Below are 19,866 nucleotides of genomic sequence, written 5' to 3' on the forward strand. Positions count from 1 at the left end.
AGATGTATATCCGGCATACAGGCTTGATGGAAAGTCTTGGTCTTCACTTGGTAGTAACAGCAATGAATTTATTGAGGTAATGTTTATTTAATAACACTAATAAAACGAAACTATAGGGGCATTCAATTGTGAAAAATAGTAATTTCCTTTGAAGAAGACTCCTTTCTTTACTGTTCCCTTTCTTTACATTTAACACAATCGAAAACGTCCTGTAATCTTATCGTCGGATACCCGCGATACACACTACGCTATATATGTATGTGTGGAGTATAACGGAAGAAAGTACTGCGTTTGCCAACGATGTGTAATATTAAATGTTCACACTATAACATGATGCATTTTCTCCAACTTTAATGTATATTTGAATAGAAGCCTTGATTAATGGCGTTTTCACTTAATAACTACGTGATCACAAATTCCCCAGTGAAAAAAGCGCTCAAATATCATTAATACTTTTTATTTCTTCACAATGCATATGCCTTTTTTGTTTTGATCATTAACTCATCATCATCATCATCATCATCATCATTTATCATTATTGCGTCCTTTTAATAGAGGCAACTATCGGCCATGCATCTACTTAGTTTAAGAAAAGCTTAATTATAAATATGGTGTTTCACATTATCATACAATGACTAGAACAACAAAATAATATATGCATGCAATCGAAAGACGCATGTGAATTAACTCTTCTGCAGGCCACACGCTACTGTTGATCAAATACCTCTCACAAATTCGGGTAGTTCTGATAGAACTCACATTTGTCTGTTTTACCATTGATAAAAGCGAACACTTTAGAACATTAGGTACAAATTGGTACCATTTAAGGAATCCATGTCATTTAATCATCGCAATGATTAGGGCAAATTTGCATTACATAATTGTTCCCGTTTCTTCATGGGCAAGTTTTGATTTACATCCAATTGCATTTTTCAGGTAGTGTTTTCGACAACAGTAAAAGTGACTTCGGTTGAAATTTACGAACCGTTTGTAGGAGGAGGAGTTACAAGTATTGAATGCTTTCAAGATGGGTCATATCACTCTATATACAATGGCGTACCTACTATTCTAGGAGTGGCCAGGATCTTCTCACCAATCTTGGTACGATATATGCGCATGAATACATAGTCGAAAGTTCTTTTGTAAATGCCAGCTTTGGTTTGAATACACATGCATACTAATACAAACAGTAACACTAGCTATCGTGTACTTTTACCTTTAATATTGGTATTATTCATGCGTTTTTTGGTATATGCGTTTGAAACCGGTCAACAAAACTGTTCACACACTACAATTTTGTACCAGCCCATGTGGCGGCATAGTACACAGACAGGATGTTACCCTGGTAAGAGCTACCCTGTTTCTTTTACGTGCAGCAATGTCAAACGGGAACTCCAATTTACGTCCCTCCCTGTAGACGATTAGTACTGCTTTAGTGATGCGGCGGGAAATCGAACCTGCGATCCCTGGATTGACAGTCAAGTGTGTATGGACAAGACCACGCCATATGCATACGAAGTGGTGGATTTGAGTTTATTTATGCTCGGTCAGGCCCATACGGCGAGTGCTCTGATAAGATTGTTAGTCAAATTAGGTTTTTTGAGCATAATACTCAGACAGAATGTAACCTAGTTAGAGCTGCTTCTTTAACGTGCATCAGTGTATAGCACTGTCACCCGGGCCCCCCATTTAACGCCTCCCCCCGAAAACGTTTAATTATATTTAGTGGTGCGGCGGAAAATTGAACCTACGACCCCTGGATTGACAGCCAAGTGTGTTATCACAAGACCAAGGATCTGCCCCGTATATATAGATATATGTTTAGCCGTTAACATTTTATATCGGCGACTTATTTTTTATGGCCCAGTGAGTCTGTTATTATGCATGTGTACATGAGTAATTTGCTCGAATTTTGATAAATATATTAAAAACGTTGCTATATTATTCAACTACATGTGTATAACCTATTTCAGACAGCTCCGTGTGTATCAAACCAGTTACGGATCAATATCTTTACAGCCCAGAATTCGAACGGAAACTGGATGATAATAGATGCAATTCGACTGAACGGGACTTTAGTTTAAACGTTATTTTCTACTTGTTTAAAGATGATTTAATTGTATTAGAAATAATGAAGTTACCACAATCTCAGCAAAACCACCACCACATCCACCACCACCACCACCACCAAAAACAACAACAACAACAACAATAACAAACATATATAAAAATGCTGTCTCAGAGATGGTCAATATCGTTATGTGCGTTGCAAAGCATGTACAATAAAACAAATGTGGTACTTTTATTGGTTGTGGAAAATCACTTTCATTGTTCTGATTGGTCAGATCGGCCTTAAAGAGTAGCAAGACATTCGTAGAAACACAATTAACCGCAGCCAAGCATAGTGCTGTTATTTAAGATTATTCAAAGAAAACAATAGGCAACACTTTGAAATCAACATAACACTGTAGGTATGTCGACCCCGACTTTTCTACTGAAATCGTGCTCGTTTATCACAGGAAGTAAGATGTTGCATATCATGTAAGAATTTATCAATGGATATTTTAAGTTAATAGTTAAATAGTGAATGGTTTAATAGTGTGTAAATTTAGTGAAATGTTACTATATAAAATAAAACATTCATGAACTTGGTATGTTCAAACTGTATAGAATTAGGAATTGTTAAGGTGCAGAGTCATCCATTCACACGCTGCACTATCCAAGGAAATATCTTGAGTTTGACATGTGTAGCTCGGCATGCGTTAGAAGATAATGGTAATTAAATTCAAAACCTTTATACATTTGATTTGTCATTTTAAAACAAATGGAATATACTGAATGAATGTTCTAGTAGTACTGTTGGGCATTTAAAATATAAGACAGAAGTAGTAATAATAATTCAATCTAAACTTTTTGGTCGTTTCAGTAAAGCCTGAGACGTTTGCTTCGAATCAAATTTAACAGAAATATATATGTTGTCTTGGTGCTCGTTCAATAAACAATGTCGAAGTCCTTGAATTAAACAGACACCATTTAATATATTTCTCTATTTACTTCCGACCAAGTCAACAACGCATTGGGATAAGTAAAATGTTAAGATCTGGATAGGGGGTATAACGCCGCAGTGATCACGTCTATGTGCGTATAAGTATGGTATACTTTGACCGCTGTTTGTCCATGTAGTTTGCAGTTTGATAATTATCTGATAATAACTTCGATTGGCTTAGGTTTACATAAATTTTGAACATCCCTTTGAATGGCACTCGATGTTATATGTATAATTTTATTTATGTCAGGGGTAATTCAATAAGTATATGCACACAACACAATAAGTGCTACAAAAAACTTCTCTGCTTCAATATACATTTTTTGCGTGTGATATCACTCAACACTGCTTTACATAAAAGAAACAACACATTATAATTAATTTAGTTCAACTATTGAGTTTACAAATTATGCAATTTTAAAATTGTTCGAAATAAATGAATATTGTAAATTAAATGTATTTCTATATATATTAGTATAAATATTTAATGATACCTTAAGATTTATTATAGATGAAATTGGTATAATTAATTTTATAATATGCCACATATCTTTTATTGTCTTAATAAAGCCAGTTATGAGAATCTAAAAGAAATCTTATTTATAAAGCTATCCCAAAATTTCAAAATCATTGGCTCTACGAGCATTCATGAATTACAACCAAGTGAGGAAATGTTTGACCAAAACGCTTTTTTTTTACATGGGGGCTATATGTATATATCGCCAAAAATATAGAATATCTAATTATGTCGGTCAATCTTTGCTAACATAAATAATTTAACATCAATTATACTAAGTCGTAATGTTAACACGCTAAATGATATTTTTAGCTTCCTCTTAAACAGAACTTGTATTGATGAATAAGAATTTTAGTCTATTTTACTATTCGTATATTAGCCGTTAGCTGTGTTCTCTGGAATGAGTGTTTGTGTATGTATAATATGCGTATTATGAATTATGTCTTGGTCATCATGTTTAATTTTGTTTCTAATACTGATGGCCAATCGAAACGTAATCTGATTATTATTTTTATCATGTGGCTATAGAATAAGTTCAATTACCAAAACGGAAAACAATCATCCTTTAGCGTCTCCTGAAACAACATTTTTATGTTAATCTAAATAGCACTTGTTTTGTTATGTTGCCATCGAATAAGGGCAATTTACAAAAAAAAGAAAACAAAACCATTTACTTGCTTTTTAAGTAACATTATATTTGATATATTACATTTTAAAGCATTTTTAAGCCTATTTATTTATACGTTATCATATTACCTGTTTGCTGTGTTGCTATAGAATACATGTTTGTGTGTGTATAATATGCATAATATAAATTCTTGGCTTGGCCATCATGATTATATGTTTTGTCATTGTTATTGGCCAATCAAAATTTATGTGAATCTGAATAGTCATTTTTGTAATGCTGCCACCGAATAATGTATTTTTTCAAAAACAACTTTTTTCATCAATTATAATTTAAAGCATATTTATTTACACTACATTATATTAGCTGTTTGCTGTGTTCTCTAGAATATATGTTTGTGTACGTGTAATATGTATATCATGAGTTCATGTCGTGGAAATCATGTTAATACTCGTTTGCAATGTAAATGGCCAAAGGCATTATTTCGATTTGCCAGTAAACGTTTTTTCATTATTAAATAATAAAAACTACATGGACAAGACTATAAGCAATCACTCTGCTTAAAAGCCCAAACCCGATTAAGTTGTATTTCTAAAAACTGCTAAAATCATTAATTATAAACTAAAACAATATTACAAATCATCTTTACAACCCGTTTAAACCGTTTTCTCATATACACAATTAGCCTTTTTTGAAACGGTCTGGAAATGTATTATCCGAATCATTAAACAGTATACATGTCGGTATTAAATGAACATGGTTGGCAATATGTTCTAAGGCACACTTGTTTCTGTCTTTGAGATTCGTGATGATACATTGTCTTGAGATATATATTTTAAAAGGGGATGTTTGATATTTTTAGCACTAACATGATATATGTATGCATTATTTTTAGCGGATAGTTCTTTGGGAGTTGTTTTGGAGTTCTTGAGGGATTTATTGGAGTTTAGGAGTTTTAGGGCTTTTGGGTATATGAGTTTTGAGATATATGGGTCTTTTAAGCAAAACAGTACAATAAAGATTATGATTGTTAATAAAGAACCGCACTCAACATTATGTTGACGCTTTAGTCAAAGTTTTATTTGTATTGCAAACTAAAAGTGAAACTTTGTCGAAAGTAATAGTAGAAGAAATTCATCATTTAAACAAAGTATTTTAAGAGTCGGGTCCATCAAAATTGAAGCATACTTCAACAGGATTTAAAAAAATAAGCCGTTAAAAACAATTTGAAAGCAGAGTACAATCTGATTTATTATAGAACAATTTCATTACAGGATTTCTGCACTTTATTCTCTACAAACCCAATCAATCTGTGCATTTCAGTAAAGAAGTTCAGAAGTAAATACTTCTGACTGAGTTAAAGAGATCATTTTTATTCTTTACATATTTCTGCTTTCAATGTCTCTTGAGTTTATTGTTAAATGTAAGTCTTTCACTATTTGTATTATTATTTGTGATACAATATTGCAGAATAAATGTTGACGTATGTATGTAAAATAAAATGTAGAAACAAATTGGTGTTCGTTGGTGCTTAAGTGTTCTCGTTTTTTTTTATCCGATACCACTCTGAACACATGCACTAAAGGAGATATATTGAACGCCATCAGACAACTGCCACATGAGACGCAAAATGTCTTTATTATATACCTATAAATATTCTGTCAAAAATACTACATTTTGTAACTGAAAAATACAAATGATCGGACAAAAATCCCGTATTTTACACTGCAGCTCTCTGTTTCCGTATTACACACTGGACCGGGACTACTTTTTTGATCCTACATGTTCGGTAATTTCCCCTAATCGCAATTTCACTGGGAAATGCAAAAAGAAAGGTCAGACATTCTGTCAGACAAACAAAACAAAGTACAAAAAATTGCCAGACAAACCTTGTCGTTGGCTCGATCGGATGACATCGCCGCTCCAATGCAATCTAATATTGCAAACCACATATCCGAAGTAACATCAACAAACTCTTTCTCGGGACAAATCCTTCAAAATGCTCGGCAACTCAACAGCAACATTACTATCAACATAAATTTCCCTATTTATCAGTTGATGTTGGGGTAACCGCCTTGACAGGGTCAGTGAAATATAATTCAGCTTCACAAGGGTTAAACCTGTTAACGTGCGTTCATTCTCGCACTTCCGTAACATGTAGATTGTTCACAAAAATACTGAAATTCTGTACCAATTGACTGTACATTAAAGGGACTGTACATCAGATTGGCACCAACAAAAGTTTTTTTCTTTAACGAATTTCAGGACAATTATTTTATAAATGTTTTACTCTTTGATACCATAATTGTTAAAGAATACCAAAATGTAAAAAAAAATCGTGTTCGAACCGGTGTCGCCAAAATTGCAGTCCAGTCGTGTATCCACTGTGCTACGAAGGCTTACCCTAAACGGTTAGAATATTTTAGCTATATACCTGACTTTCTGTAGCTTTTTGCATATATATTGATAATATCACGTGATAACATCGACTAGCCAATCACGCATAAGGAATGTATTATACTAGGTAGACATACCTAGTAATCTTTTTAATGGAAAAAACAAAAAAACTGCTAAAAATAGATTTATTGTAAACTATGTGGTACTTTAGTTAGTAAGTTTCAATGCATTGTACACATCGATACCAAGTTTATGTCAGTTTTCGAGAATCTTCTTTTTTTCTCGCTATTTCATCATACGGAGTACAGCACCTTTAAAGTTTAATTTATTCATTTGACAAGAAGTACCCTACCACATATCAAACGGTCAATACTCACGGCGAGGGAATGATATTTTTTAAATAATTATCTAGCACCTTTTTTAAAATAAATGGTAATGCGTGGGATCTTTTTACTCTTAATAATTTCAAAAAGAGCTTGTCCGCTCATTCCCTTGTTTTTTAGGACTTTAAAGTTTACCGTACCGTTCACTGACAAGACATTTCATTTGCGGCTGTATGCCATTTTGTCATTCGTTTCGCCAGCTTCTTAAATATTTGTTTAAGATTAAACATCAATAAGCAGTGGTATATAGCTATCAACAAATTAATGCATACTATATTAAATACTTCAGAACATTCTATAACATTAATGCACTTAATATGTATGTGTAAACTGTAAAGAGTCAGAACTCATGATGGTTAAGAGCCCTTAATTTACATCGACACGCTGTCCTTGCAGAACATACCAGGAACACGAAAAAATGTCCCATGTTACAAGGCATGTGTGTTGATCAGCGACATGCTATGAAAGTATTGAGAACAAACCTACTTTCAACTAAATACACTGTGGATGTTTCTTTTGAAGCATTTCGCCTCCCAAAATAATAATCAGCAATATAAGGGGCAATAATTTCGAAACAAAAAGAAAACTTAAGATACAGATCTTCTTCACACCGTAATTAAAATGAAACGACACTACGACCATTTTACAGCAGTCATCGACAGACAAAAGATATAAGTTTAAACTGAATCAAAAAGTGATACAGAGATTCCTGGAATTATGTAACGGCAAAACGACTCTCACAAAATGGCACTTAGAATTAGCGAGGGACTTTCGATATGGCTCCAGACAAACAAAGACAACATTGTGTTTAACACTCACATTTATAACATTACTTACGGCGCAGGAGAGATATAACCCCATGCAATATATTTCATATATAACTGGTGTAATAACTATGCAAATTAGGTAACCGCATCACAGAAAAATGTATGCATACGCGCTGTCAAAAAACGCGAACAAACATCAGAAACAATGTTTCAAAAGAAATCATGTCTATGTCAACAAACTCAGCTTCACGATAAAACGAATGGTGAAGAAAGCTGGGTTTAATCCAAACAAACGACCCTCTGATCACAGCGCCAGAAAATACCTCGTCCAGGAATTAAATTATGAATGATAACAATGTTCCTTTGAACCAGATTTTAAATGCAAGAACATTGCATCTTTAAACAACAATAGCCACATAAATCCAAATCAACACAAGGAAATATCCAACATCCTGTACTCCAGTGAAAATACCTGTACAATGCTCAGTCTATGCACTCAAATTCACAAAGTCACTGATTTCACATGAAATCTCACTTCTTCTGTTGGATTTAGAACATTTTTGTTGCTCCCGTTTACGGAGGTAAAGTTCATTGCGCGTATCCATCAAAATGACAAAAATCCATGATGTAATCCATCAGCTACAAAGCGAATTCAAACTACTAAAAGCGACTGTGACGCTGAGTAACGGTCTTTTCAAACTTAAACCGCCAAACGACATCTACACACTCGGGTGATTATTAATGACGTCATGCAGTTATGACATTGCTCTAATTATTAATTTGCTTGATTAAAATGGATTGAAATATGTCCTCTTTTTTGTTTTTAAGTGAAATCTTTGAAAATCGGTTGATAATTGAGACATAAATTATGTTTTTATTGTAAGTACAATGTTTATATGTCGTACTATTTTCTTTCCTGCGGATGATGCATCCTAATAACACTCAATGAAAATTTTTTGCTCTAGGACACGAGAATAAGTATTGAAGAAACTCTGACTTAGGTTTCGACCGTAATTAAGTTATGTTATACATAGAATCTCATATGGATGATTATTTTGTATCAAACTAAACTCGTCATTTAAAGGCGATAAAAACTCGGCAAAGCCTCGTTTTTATCGTTTTGAAATGAACTCGTTTAATAAATTTGATACAAAATAAACACCCATTGGAGATCCTTTATTTTGTGTATACAATGTTGTTAAAGGTAACAAATATACATGTACATTATTTGAGGAATACATATTCTGTAATTTGTTACTTTTTATGAAATTGGATAAAATGTCGATAATGCAAAAATTAATACTTTGTGATATAAAAACGTAGACCAAACATGCAAAAGTTTATCCAATTAATTACATCTGATAAAGAAGACATATTAAGAAATCTTAGTATATATGTTTACAATGCATTTTTAGTTAGATCAGTTGACATGTATGCGTCCTAATTATTGCACGTGTATTGTGATCTATCCGTTTATCATGTAACGTTTTGTATTGTGTAGTTAGTTATAAATATTTACTAGTTAAACAAACATGTATGATATACTTTTACATAGAAGTACTGTTACATAAGTGAGTGTTCAGCTTTTATTATTTAGTAAAACAAATTCGATAGTGATAGTTGCATAAATGAAGTATGCAAATACTTCTGGTGAAGTATCTCTACCTGAAACAAAATAAGTACGCATGATTGCTTAAATCCGTATAAGTATTTATTAAATATAACTTTTCACTTCGACACACACTCTCTGTCTGTACTGTTACTAGACTGAATATTTGCACACAGTGTCCATGTACAATGATTCTCTAAATTTTGTTACATTTACAGTCATTATCTAATCTTACCTGATTCAGATATGACTATTACAAAAGTGAATTTTAAAGTTTAAGTGATTTCCCTTAGGCTTCCTATAGTTTCGTTTTGTATAGGTTGTCTGATATAGGGAGTTGCAGATATTTTGCAAACACAACTCTCATTATAGAACAAATATTGTATATATGTACATGTATTTATTTCAACTTATCTGTGAATAAACATATAACGTTATTGACACGTTAATTTAATTAATAGATTGCATTATAACATATTTTGATTTACTGGACTTATGAAGTTGGTGTATTTGCGTATTTGATATTTATGTTGTTGTTTTTTTTGTGTTTTTTGTTGTTTTCTAGTTTTGTTATTTGTATGCATGGAATCACCTGAAAACATTATATTGTATATATATTTGTCCACATGGGCTATGGCCTTCTGGATATTCTGTAAATAAATCTTGAATCTTGAATCTTGAATCTTGAATCTTGAAATCTATAAAGAAAGAAATAAGAAAATTACACTTATTGATTGATTAGACGACATGCTGTGCTTAAATATTTCTTGTTTAAGTGAATGCAGTTGCTTTATTGGAACCTGATATATTAGTTTAAACACTTAAAACTTAAACAGCCGAGAACTTTGTATTTACTCTCTAACACTTTTGCATTGTGTAGCTCTGCAAAACAAACTTCTACGAACACAATACGTCGAAGAATATAGCGTGGTTACAGACCATTTCATGCAGAGGTATTTCTTTTATATTTAGGGATATTTGATCTTGCAATTTCTTATCAAAGAGAGTCTCACATTTGTTCCCGCAATATTTATTAGAAAGTTTTCAAAAACAAGCGCCTTCTTTCTAAATCAGTCGTATTACTTCCAGGTAAAAAAGTTAGATAAAATGAAAAGAAAACTACTTTGCAAACAAATTCAACTGGTACCTATTTTTAAGTGATTTATTACACTGTTAATATGAGAGTGTTGTTTAGAAGCAGAAAATAAATGTCCTGTATACACACTACGAGAGACACGCAATATAACATAACAACACCGAATATACATAAGATTATCTTTATTACTAGATAAAAATACTGCGTTTGAACCTACAACGAATGCAATGAGTAACAGATTTTAAATACACATATACATTATAAAATGCTAAGCTGTAGGCTTAACTATCTCTAGAAGAAACCCGTCATACAACTTCCTGACAGCAATTGGATATACTCAGTTCATCGATAAAAATGCATTTAAACATTTAAAAACGATTCAAAGCCATCCAATATTGTTGAATCAGGTTTCAAGAGTACATTAACACTTAATAATACAAACATGTTTTCATTGAAGTATGACTATAGCATAACCCACAACAAACGTCCGCAGCAGTTAACTTGTTTATTTACACCTCAAAGCAACATGCTTCCAGCAGGATCGTAACACAATGAGATGCTCGGGCCTTCTCCCTGACTCAAACCCTTTCGACTAGCAGTCATACCGACCTATATATACCACACCACATAGGCGTACTAGACAGGTTATGCAATCTATGTACATACATCTCATAAGTCGATACGCCCCTGGGACGTGGTATCAGTAACACTATGAAATACGTTACAATGGCAATGAAGTTCATCTTATAAGCACGATACACAAAGGCACGAGCATGGTTCGGTTGTGCATCTGTACAATACACCAGCTTTCATTTTAAATCCTGTTTTGAAAGGCAGCCCTTGTGGCCAATGTTTTCATTTCTAGCAAATTATCAATAATCGAGCCATGCGGAAGTAATGTACTTCTTTGAAGAGTTTCTACTTTGTGAACCTCTCCGGCAGAGACAAAAATTAAGCAAGTCAAAGGCATTTGTGCTTGGCTGTGGTTCACATTTTCCTTCACCACTATAAATACTGGTATGATCTTTCATGGGCATAGATATACCACATTTCCCATAAAGCCTCATAATAAATTCCCAAAAATGCAATAGCTTTGCGTACTTTAACAAGGCAAGGAAAGCACAAACAGCCGAATGACTAATCATTATTGTCCAAAGCATACGTACTTTGGCCCCGCATTGTATTTGGACATTTGATCTACATAATGATGACTAAAATAAAATTGTTAATCGAGAACTAGTAATACTATGGTAACGCTTAAGTCATTGTTTTACATTTATTACAAACTCAAGTCAAACTTGGTTAAAAAAAGAAAGTAAAAGAAAAGTTTAGTTTAAACTTAATATTTTACGAGTCTGGTCAAATAATATGTGGACATGCTGCTATCAGTATGGATATACCACGTGGTTTGTAACGTCACATGTGTTTATCGCCTAAGGCAAAAGTGGATCGATTCAAAAAGGAAAATATGTGTAACTGTTGTATTCGTATATTCATTTTAACAAAGCGCAGTCTAACCGGAAAAGTGTGTACTACATTCGGTTCTAGGGAGATATGTTGTCGATTGCATACCGTATTTATTTCTAAATAAATATGTGGGAAAATGCTCATATTGCTCAGATTGTGCAAAATGTTGTTTGTTATTACCTAAAGCAATTCGCTTTTATGGTCAAAACTAGTTGTTATCGTGTACTAAGCAGTGAATGCTTATCAAACGGAAGTTCCAAAAATCATAAAGCTATAGGGTGAAAATGGTTTTAAATGATGCTATGTTAATGCTAAAATATGTATTTGTTATGTTCTGCTTTCAACTTAAGCAAAATATATCTGGCTATCTTCTATAAACTTTTTAAGTTACTGTCATTTATATTTATATATATGCCATACATTTTAGAAACTTGTTAAAGTTGAAACTCCAGTAAAACAGTGGTATATATACCTATAAATATAAAGTATACTGTATTTGAAAATAACTGCATATGATGTCTTTTTGATGTATTTGAATGTATGTATAAAATGTAAAGAGATATAGCATGAGAGGACACCAAGACCAAAGCAAATGTTTCAGCATGAGAAAACACTAAGACCAAAGCAAATATTCCTGCATGATAGAACACCAAGACCAAAGCAAATGTTTCAGCATAAAAGGACACCAAGAACAAAGCAAATGTTCCAGCATGATAGGACACCAAGACCAAAGCAAATGTTTCAGCATGATAGAACACCAAGACCAAAGCAAATGTTTCAGCATGAAAGGACACCAAGACCAAAGCAAATGTTTCAGCTTGAAAGGACACTACGAACAAAGCAAATGTCGCAACATGAGAGGACACCAAGAACAAAGCAAATGTTCCAGCATGATAGGACACCAAGACCAAAGCAAATGTTTCAGCATGAAAGGACACCAAGACCAAAGCAAATGTTTCAGCTTGAAAGGACACTACGAACAAAGCAAATGCCGCAACATGAGAGGACACCAAGACCAAAGCAAATGTTCCAGCATGATAGGACACCAAGACCAAAGCAAATGTTTCAGCATGATAGAACACCAAGACCAAAGCAAATGTTTCAGCATGAAAGGACACCAAGACCAAAGCAAATGTTTCAGCTTGAAAGGACACTACGAACAAAGCAAATGTCGCAACATGAGAGGACACAAAGAACAAAGCAAATGTTCCAGCATGATAGGACACCAAGACCAAAGCAAATGTTTCAGCATGAAAGGACACCAAGACCAAAGCAAATGTTTCAGCATGAGAAAACACTAAGACCAAAGCAAATATTCCTGCATGATAGAACACCAAGACCAAAGCAAATGTTTCAGCATGAAAGGACACCAAGACCAAAGCAAATGTTTCAGCATGAAAGGACACCAAGACCAAAGCAAATGTTTCAGCATGAAAGGACACCAAGACCAAAGCAAATGTTTCAGCATGAGAAAACACCGAGACCAAAGCAAATATTCCTGCATGATAGAACACCAAGACCAAAGCAAATGTTTCAGCATGAAAGGACACCAAGACCAAAGCAAATGTTTCAGCATGAGAAGACACTAAGACCAAAGCAAAAGTTTCAGCATGAGAGGACACTACGAACAAAGCAAATGTCGCAGCATGAGAGGACACCAAGAACAAAGCAAATGTTCCAGCTTGACAGGACACCAAGACCAAAGCAAATGTTTCAGCTTGAAAGGACACTACGACCAAAGCAAATGTCTCAGCATGAAAGGACCCTAAAAACAAAGCAAATATTCCTGCATGAAAGAAACTAAGACCAACGTAAATGTTGTAGCATGAAAAGACACCAAGAACAAAGCAAATATTCCAGCATGAGAGACACTACGACCAAAGTAGATATTGTATCATGAAAGTACATGAAGACCAAAGCAAATGTTCCGACAGTCATTAACAGATAAAAAAATGTCGTTAAAAAGAAAATAAAAAGTGAGAGATAAACCCGCAACGAGTTCTTATAACACTGACAAGTGGAATTAGCGAAGGATTTTGACTTGGCTCTAGATACAGAATTTAGATACTCGCATTTGTGTAAACAGTTGCTTTGTGAACAATGTACGAGTTAGCAATAACAACGTAAAAAATTAACCCTTTCCCTGATACATACGCCATTCTACTCCTCTATCGATAGCCTGATAGATACGCTTTTCTACTCCTCTATCGATAGCCTCATACATACGCTATTCTACGCTCTATCGATAACCCGATAGATACGCGATTCTACGACTCTCATTTTTAATTGTCAAAATAAACATCATCAACGATCAAAAACGCCTATTAAATGTTACTTATATCACTAATGATACAGAATAAAGTGAATTATGCAATAAAATAACCTTGTCATTATGTAAAGTTGTTGAATAAATTAATCCATTCGCGACATGAGTAAAATCCATACAACAGCACTAAAACATCGATGTTTTCTTTCAGTCTCGTGCCTTTTCCGCATGGTTGACCCATTTTTGACCAACATAATGTACAAGGGATTGTTCGTATCTATAACGACCAATAAAATTCGCGGAAACCATATATCACGTGGCGAGGTCATAATGACACAGGTAGTGTCTTTGGGTTTCAGAAGCGACCTAAATGAAAAAAATACGCTGGCAACTTCTATTCTTGATAAAGCCGTTAATTGTTTGTTATTCTGATATAATCTGATGCATTTATGTTAGCACGTACAGTAATTGATCATATAAATAATGAAAAAAGATGATGTTACTATTCAAGATTTTCGGAAAATCGCGACTAAAAGAGACAGAGGTCAAACACGCCTTAAAAGTTCACAGCGCATGCTTGACGCATGCTTGTCTCGTTTTTTTAATGGAAAATACCCATACACGTCACTAGCTATTTAAAACTACCAATAATTAATATCATATAAATATATCCTATTGATCACGCGCTAATGACGTCACCTGTCATGGTTTAGAAATGTGTCATAATGGCTGATTTACGATGTAGTAAACAAGAGTCTGGCTTGAATAAACACATGTCATTTGTCACTTCTGTTTCCAAAAATGGAATGTGAATCCGGTAATAAAAATGTCCCCTTACGTCTGTTTATCAAAGTTAGTATTTTGTTGTGAATACACGGATAATAATAAACTTATATGTGATATGACAATATGCATCTGCAGTGAATTTACTTGTAGTAAACGTTTTTATAGTTTTAAAGTCTTGTTCCTTCTTTTTCACCCATGGTCAATTATGTAAGAAACCCCAAAAATAATACAGCTCAGTTGTTTTTTAAAATGTTTTAAAAGCAATATTTACAGTCTTATTAGTCTGAATTATTCATCAAATATGCAGTTATATACAGCCAAACATGCCTGTAAGTGCAGATTTGTGATAGAAATTGGCTAAAAAATATGTTTGAACAAATGATATTATGGAACTATACATCTGACAGAAATAAAATTTATATCATAACAAAGATAATTTTATGCTCTAAAAATCATACACTCACATCAAAATGATAAAATGATTCCTTCTACTTCTAATTATGATCTTAGCAGAGCAGGTATCAATTTCTTACTGAATTTTCCAATACCTCTATGGAGATAGGGTACTGAAAGGGGCCAGCTCCCTATTAGGTACTGATAAGCATTTTACAGATAAGGGCATGCACTAGTGGTAGCTTATATGGTCACTTATCTATCAGGGAAAGGGTAAATTTCATGCGGTATAGTAAAGTGATATATCATTTTAAAGGTTACATCATGACAAACTCAAATATGCACATTTTTTTAAAATCCATCAATTTTTGACAGAATTATGGCCCTTTTAATTTTACATTTTCACCAATTTTTCTGCCAAAATAGGTCAAATTCAAAACTTCTAAGTTTAAATGAAATAAATAATGTAAAACAACACATTATTTTAATTTTCTATAAATTTAATACACATTCCTAAATATCAGAGCTTAAACAATGTTTTAAGCAAATTATTTCACGTTAAAAAAATGATGAAAAAACGTCTATTTTTAAGAAATTTTAAAAATGCCGTATATTTTGAAGAATGAGCTAGCAATAAGGTAAAAGTCAAAGAACATTTACATTCTTCCATTCACTGCTTGACTGTTGCATTGTTACAATTAATAGTATTATAAATAGGAAGATTAAAGGCAAACAAAAAATTAGTTGCCATGGTAACCATTCAAATAAAAATACAAAAAATACTAAGAAACATCGCTTTTTGTTAAAAAGAAGAATTATGTATATCTTGCATTGATTTGCCTGACAATTGTAAAAAAGGTGAACTTAAAACCATCTAGCAGTTCTGAATATTTTAATATAAGTATGAGATTGTCAGCAATTTTTAAGGTTAAATTATAAATATAATTGTATACAAAGTATGACCAAATGAATAAATAAAAACAGAAAGTTTTCATTGACTGAAGCGGACATGCTAAAAAAGTATCACATTGAAAATACTAAGGTTTTTAGACAACAATCACAGTTTCCTTAGAAAACTAGACTCTAGTTACCATGGCAACTGTTTAAAGTAGCACACTTATTCAATATCAATGCATACACATGTATAACAGACATATACTTTGACTGTTAACAACTTACTTAACAATTCATTTATGGAAAATATTTAGTACTGATAACAAAATTGTAACGGTGTATTTAATAGCTGACAATGCAAAAAATTTAAATGATTGGTGAATGCTTAAAGATTTACTGTGATCTACTATGATCTCAAATGGTAGAAATACTGTGTTTTATGCACATTTTCTTCAAGTTAAAATAGGTTTCCTTTATTAGAACCATTGTTTTCGACATTTATTCATCCCTTTTGGAATAATAAAACAATAGTATTAATTGTGGTAAATCTTATGTGAGAGGAAGAGTACATCTTTAAAAGAACTGACTTTTTTGACTATAAACATGAATAATACCACTTTAATACTGTTTAGAAACAAACAAAAGGACAATATTTCTGTTTCAAACCAAATTTAAAATACTTTTGTGGTTAATTATTGGTATCAAAATGTGCATAGATTTGGAATCAAAATGGCCATGCATCTATTTGTAACCATTCATAACATGTGAAGTTTTACACATAAAAAGACAACATTTTATATGGAAACATTTTCACTCTATAATCACTCAAAAATGCAGGAACTGTACCAGGGTATATGGAAGTGCAGATACTTCTTATTGCAAGAAAATTAATCCTCTTTGCACTACACTGTAATCTTGGATATTGCAGGAATTGAGAGAGAATCTGTGAGATACTTCATGGTATGACTGTTGCATGACAGAACCACTGTCAAATACTGGAAAAAATACGTTCAAATTACACCAAGCTGATTTTTTCTCAGAAACCATCATGGGGCTGAAAATATAACAAAGGAATGTGTTGATTTCAATACACATGTACACAAAAGAAACTACATGCATATAGTTTATATGGCAATATACATATACAGATATATACATAGTGTAAAAAGGTTTTATCACAAATCAATTAATTAAGGGAATACATTATATTACCAGCTATTATCTTAATTAAGTTGACATACATACATAGAGAAGTAAGGATTTTCTAATTTAAAACTTCATACTGTTCAACATTTTTGTCCACTTTTTGTACATAGCAAATTACTTTTTCCTTATAATAATTTATTTTTCCTTTCCAAATTATTCCTCAAAAAGGTCAACATTATATTTTTAATAGAGCAATTTGACAAAAAGTACATACAATTAGATTACTGAATCTGCATCAGTCAGGTGAAACTGAAAGTAAAAAGAAACATATTAAAGATAATTATGTATTATTCAGAGAGGGACAACTATGTATATATATGTAATGAGGTTTGATGTCTATACACAGTTTGGTATTTAATAGAATCAATATAAGAATCAATTCAACTTTACAGCCCAGAAAAATGTCAAAAGCATTTATTTTACAAATAATAAAATGTGTCATCATACAAAATGTCACAGTTTATAAAGAGTTCTCAATAACTTACAATAAGGTATAATTCCAAAGAAAATTAAGCAAATGGCATGTTTATGAGATATTCTCTGGTAAATATGCATCATAGTTCTAAGTTACCTCAGTTCTGCAATCCTTCCCATCATTCTGAGTGGCTGAATTTGAGTGGCATGAATGTATTCTATGGCTTTATATATCACTGAAAGAAAATAATGATTAAATAAAAAAGGGGGAAAAAACAATCTATGACAAAACTGACCATCCATGAATTGGCAGACTTACTAATGTGTAAAAATACTCACAATATTTAGTCAAAAAGTAAGAACAGCCATTTATGAAGTGTGAAGTTTAAAATAATTTCAAATGAATAATCAAAACATTGAGTTGAAAATTAATGACAGCAATTGAAATCCTTACATAACAGGAATTCCAATAAATTTGAAGACTAATAATGTTTTAAAAAACAAATTTTGCAGAGAGTGATTTTATAATCCAAGTAACTATACAGAACATAAAAATGTTTCCTGGAATTTACACCTTAAAACATTGATATGTTAAATTTGAAACTTTCCCATCATTATTTGAGTATAAGTTACTTAGTGATAATGTATGATCTATAAACAATTAAAATTGGTAAGCATCCAATTAACTGTTTAGAAGATGCTTACTTTCTTAGTTTCAATTGTGAAATGCCTATATATAAGCCAGCCTGCATTTTTCTTATTAACCAATAAGACACTTAATGGAAACTTGGCATTGTAATTTGATTAATTGATTTTTGGTTGTCGAGCTCCTGGCTTTAAGTTATCAAATATGAATTTGTCGGGCAATGCCATTGGCAGAAACATGCGCATAAACAATAACAAACTTCAGTTTGACAGATTTTTAATTAATAATTTAGAATGGCTTTAATAAAAAATAACCGCCAATTATCTATTAGTTTATTAACTTGTTTTAAAACCGAAAGTGACCAGACCCCTAAAGAACCCGGTCTGTTGATTTCATTAAAACCGATCACAATATCCAAAATAAAAATAATTGTAAAAGTCTTATAATTTATTTATTTAAATTATAAATCATTTGACCAATTTTCATGCAAAAGAATTGGCAACCCCTAATAAATAGCATTTTAAATATAATAAAATAATGATATGCATAAGCCTACCTCAATGTTTACTCAAAATAAATTACTATTTACAGAGGTTGGCATTTCAAGTAAACAAAAATTACTTCCTGGTTAATTCGGATACTCTCGGCTTTTAAGGTTGCATGCCTTATGAGTCATCAAATTGTTCTTGTTTTTGGCCACTCTCAGAAACGATGTGTTTATAAATAGCCCTTGCGGAAAAATGCGACAGATTACTGAATGAAATGGATAGTATCACTGTGTAGATAAATGAATGAATTTTCAGAAAACCGATGATGCATTGTTGTTCTCTTTCGATTTGGACCTGTAAATCAGCATGTTTTATCCCCTGTTTTAGTTTTTGTCAAAATAAAAGCAGAAAAACTACACAATAATTCATAAAAGTTATACTCACCGATGCAGGAGACGTCAATATATCCTTGTAAAGTCATTGACAATCAAAACAATCTTTCAAATATCCGAAATCGGAAGTATAAACTGTCAGTCAAAACGTATATACATGCACATAAATTTTCGGCTATAAAATATTTTGTTATTTGTTACATTTTATGGCAATTGATCAAATGATGAAAGCTCATATTAAAGGCATGTTTGTCTTGTGGTATAGACCAAAGTTCTGCAAAACTGCATTAATTTGTAGCAAATTTAATATTTTAACAGCGAAGCCTAGCATGGTTCAAAGTCTCATATTTGCTATGTTCTGTATTTTATTTACACAATTATTAATTGGAGATACGACATGCTGCGATTAGGTGATTCGAAGGCGGTTTATTGATTAAGAATTTTTGTTAATTTAAATGCAGTTGCTATATCGGA

At 32.5% G+C, this 19,866-nt stretch overlaps 1 long non-coding RNA gene across 2 annotated transcripts; it reads right to left on the bottom strand.

Annotated features, from left to right (window-relative positions):
- Window positions 1–15,840: 15,840 nt before the first annotated feature.
- Window positions 15,841–19,540, bottom strand: LOC128212252 (uncharacterized). Of its 2 annotated transcripts, none has more exons than XR_008257412.1 (4): window positions 19,445–19,540; window positions 18,024–18,102; window positions 17,667–17,701; window positions 15,841–17,300 (listed from the first exon to the last, which is right to left on the bottom strand). It is a non-coding gene; the product is annotated as an uncharacterized LOC128212252 (long non-coding RNA). The 2 variants fall into 2 exon arrangements; XR_008257411.1 differs by lacking the exon at window positions 19,445–19,540 and adding an exon at window positions 19,069–19,133.
- Between the last annotated feature and the right edge of the window lie 326 nt (window positions 19,541–19,866).

This window comes from Mya arenaria, chromosome 12 (assembly GCF_026914265.1).
Source record: "Mya arenaria isolate MELC-2E11 chromosome 12, ASM2691426v1".
Lineage (NCBI taxonomy): Eukaryota > Metazoa > Mollusca > Bivalvia > Myida > Myidae > Mya > Mya arenaria.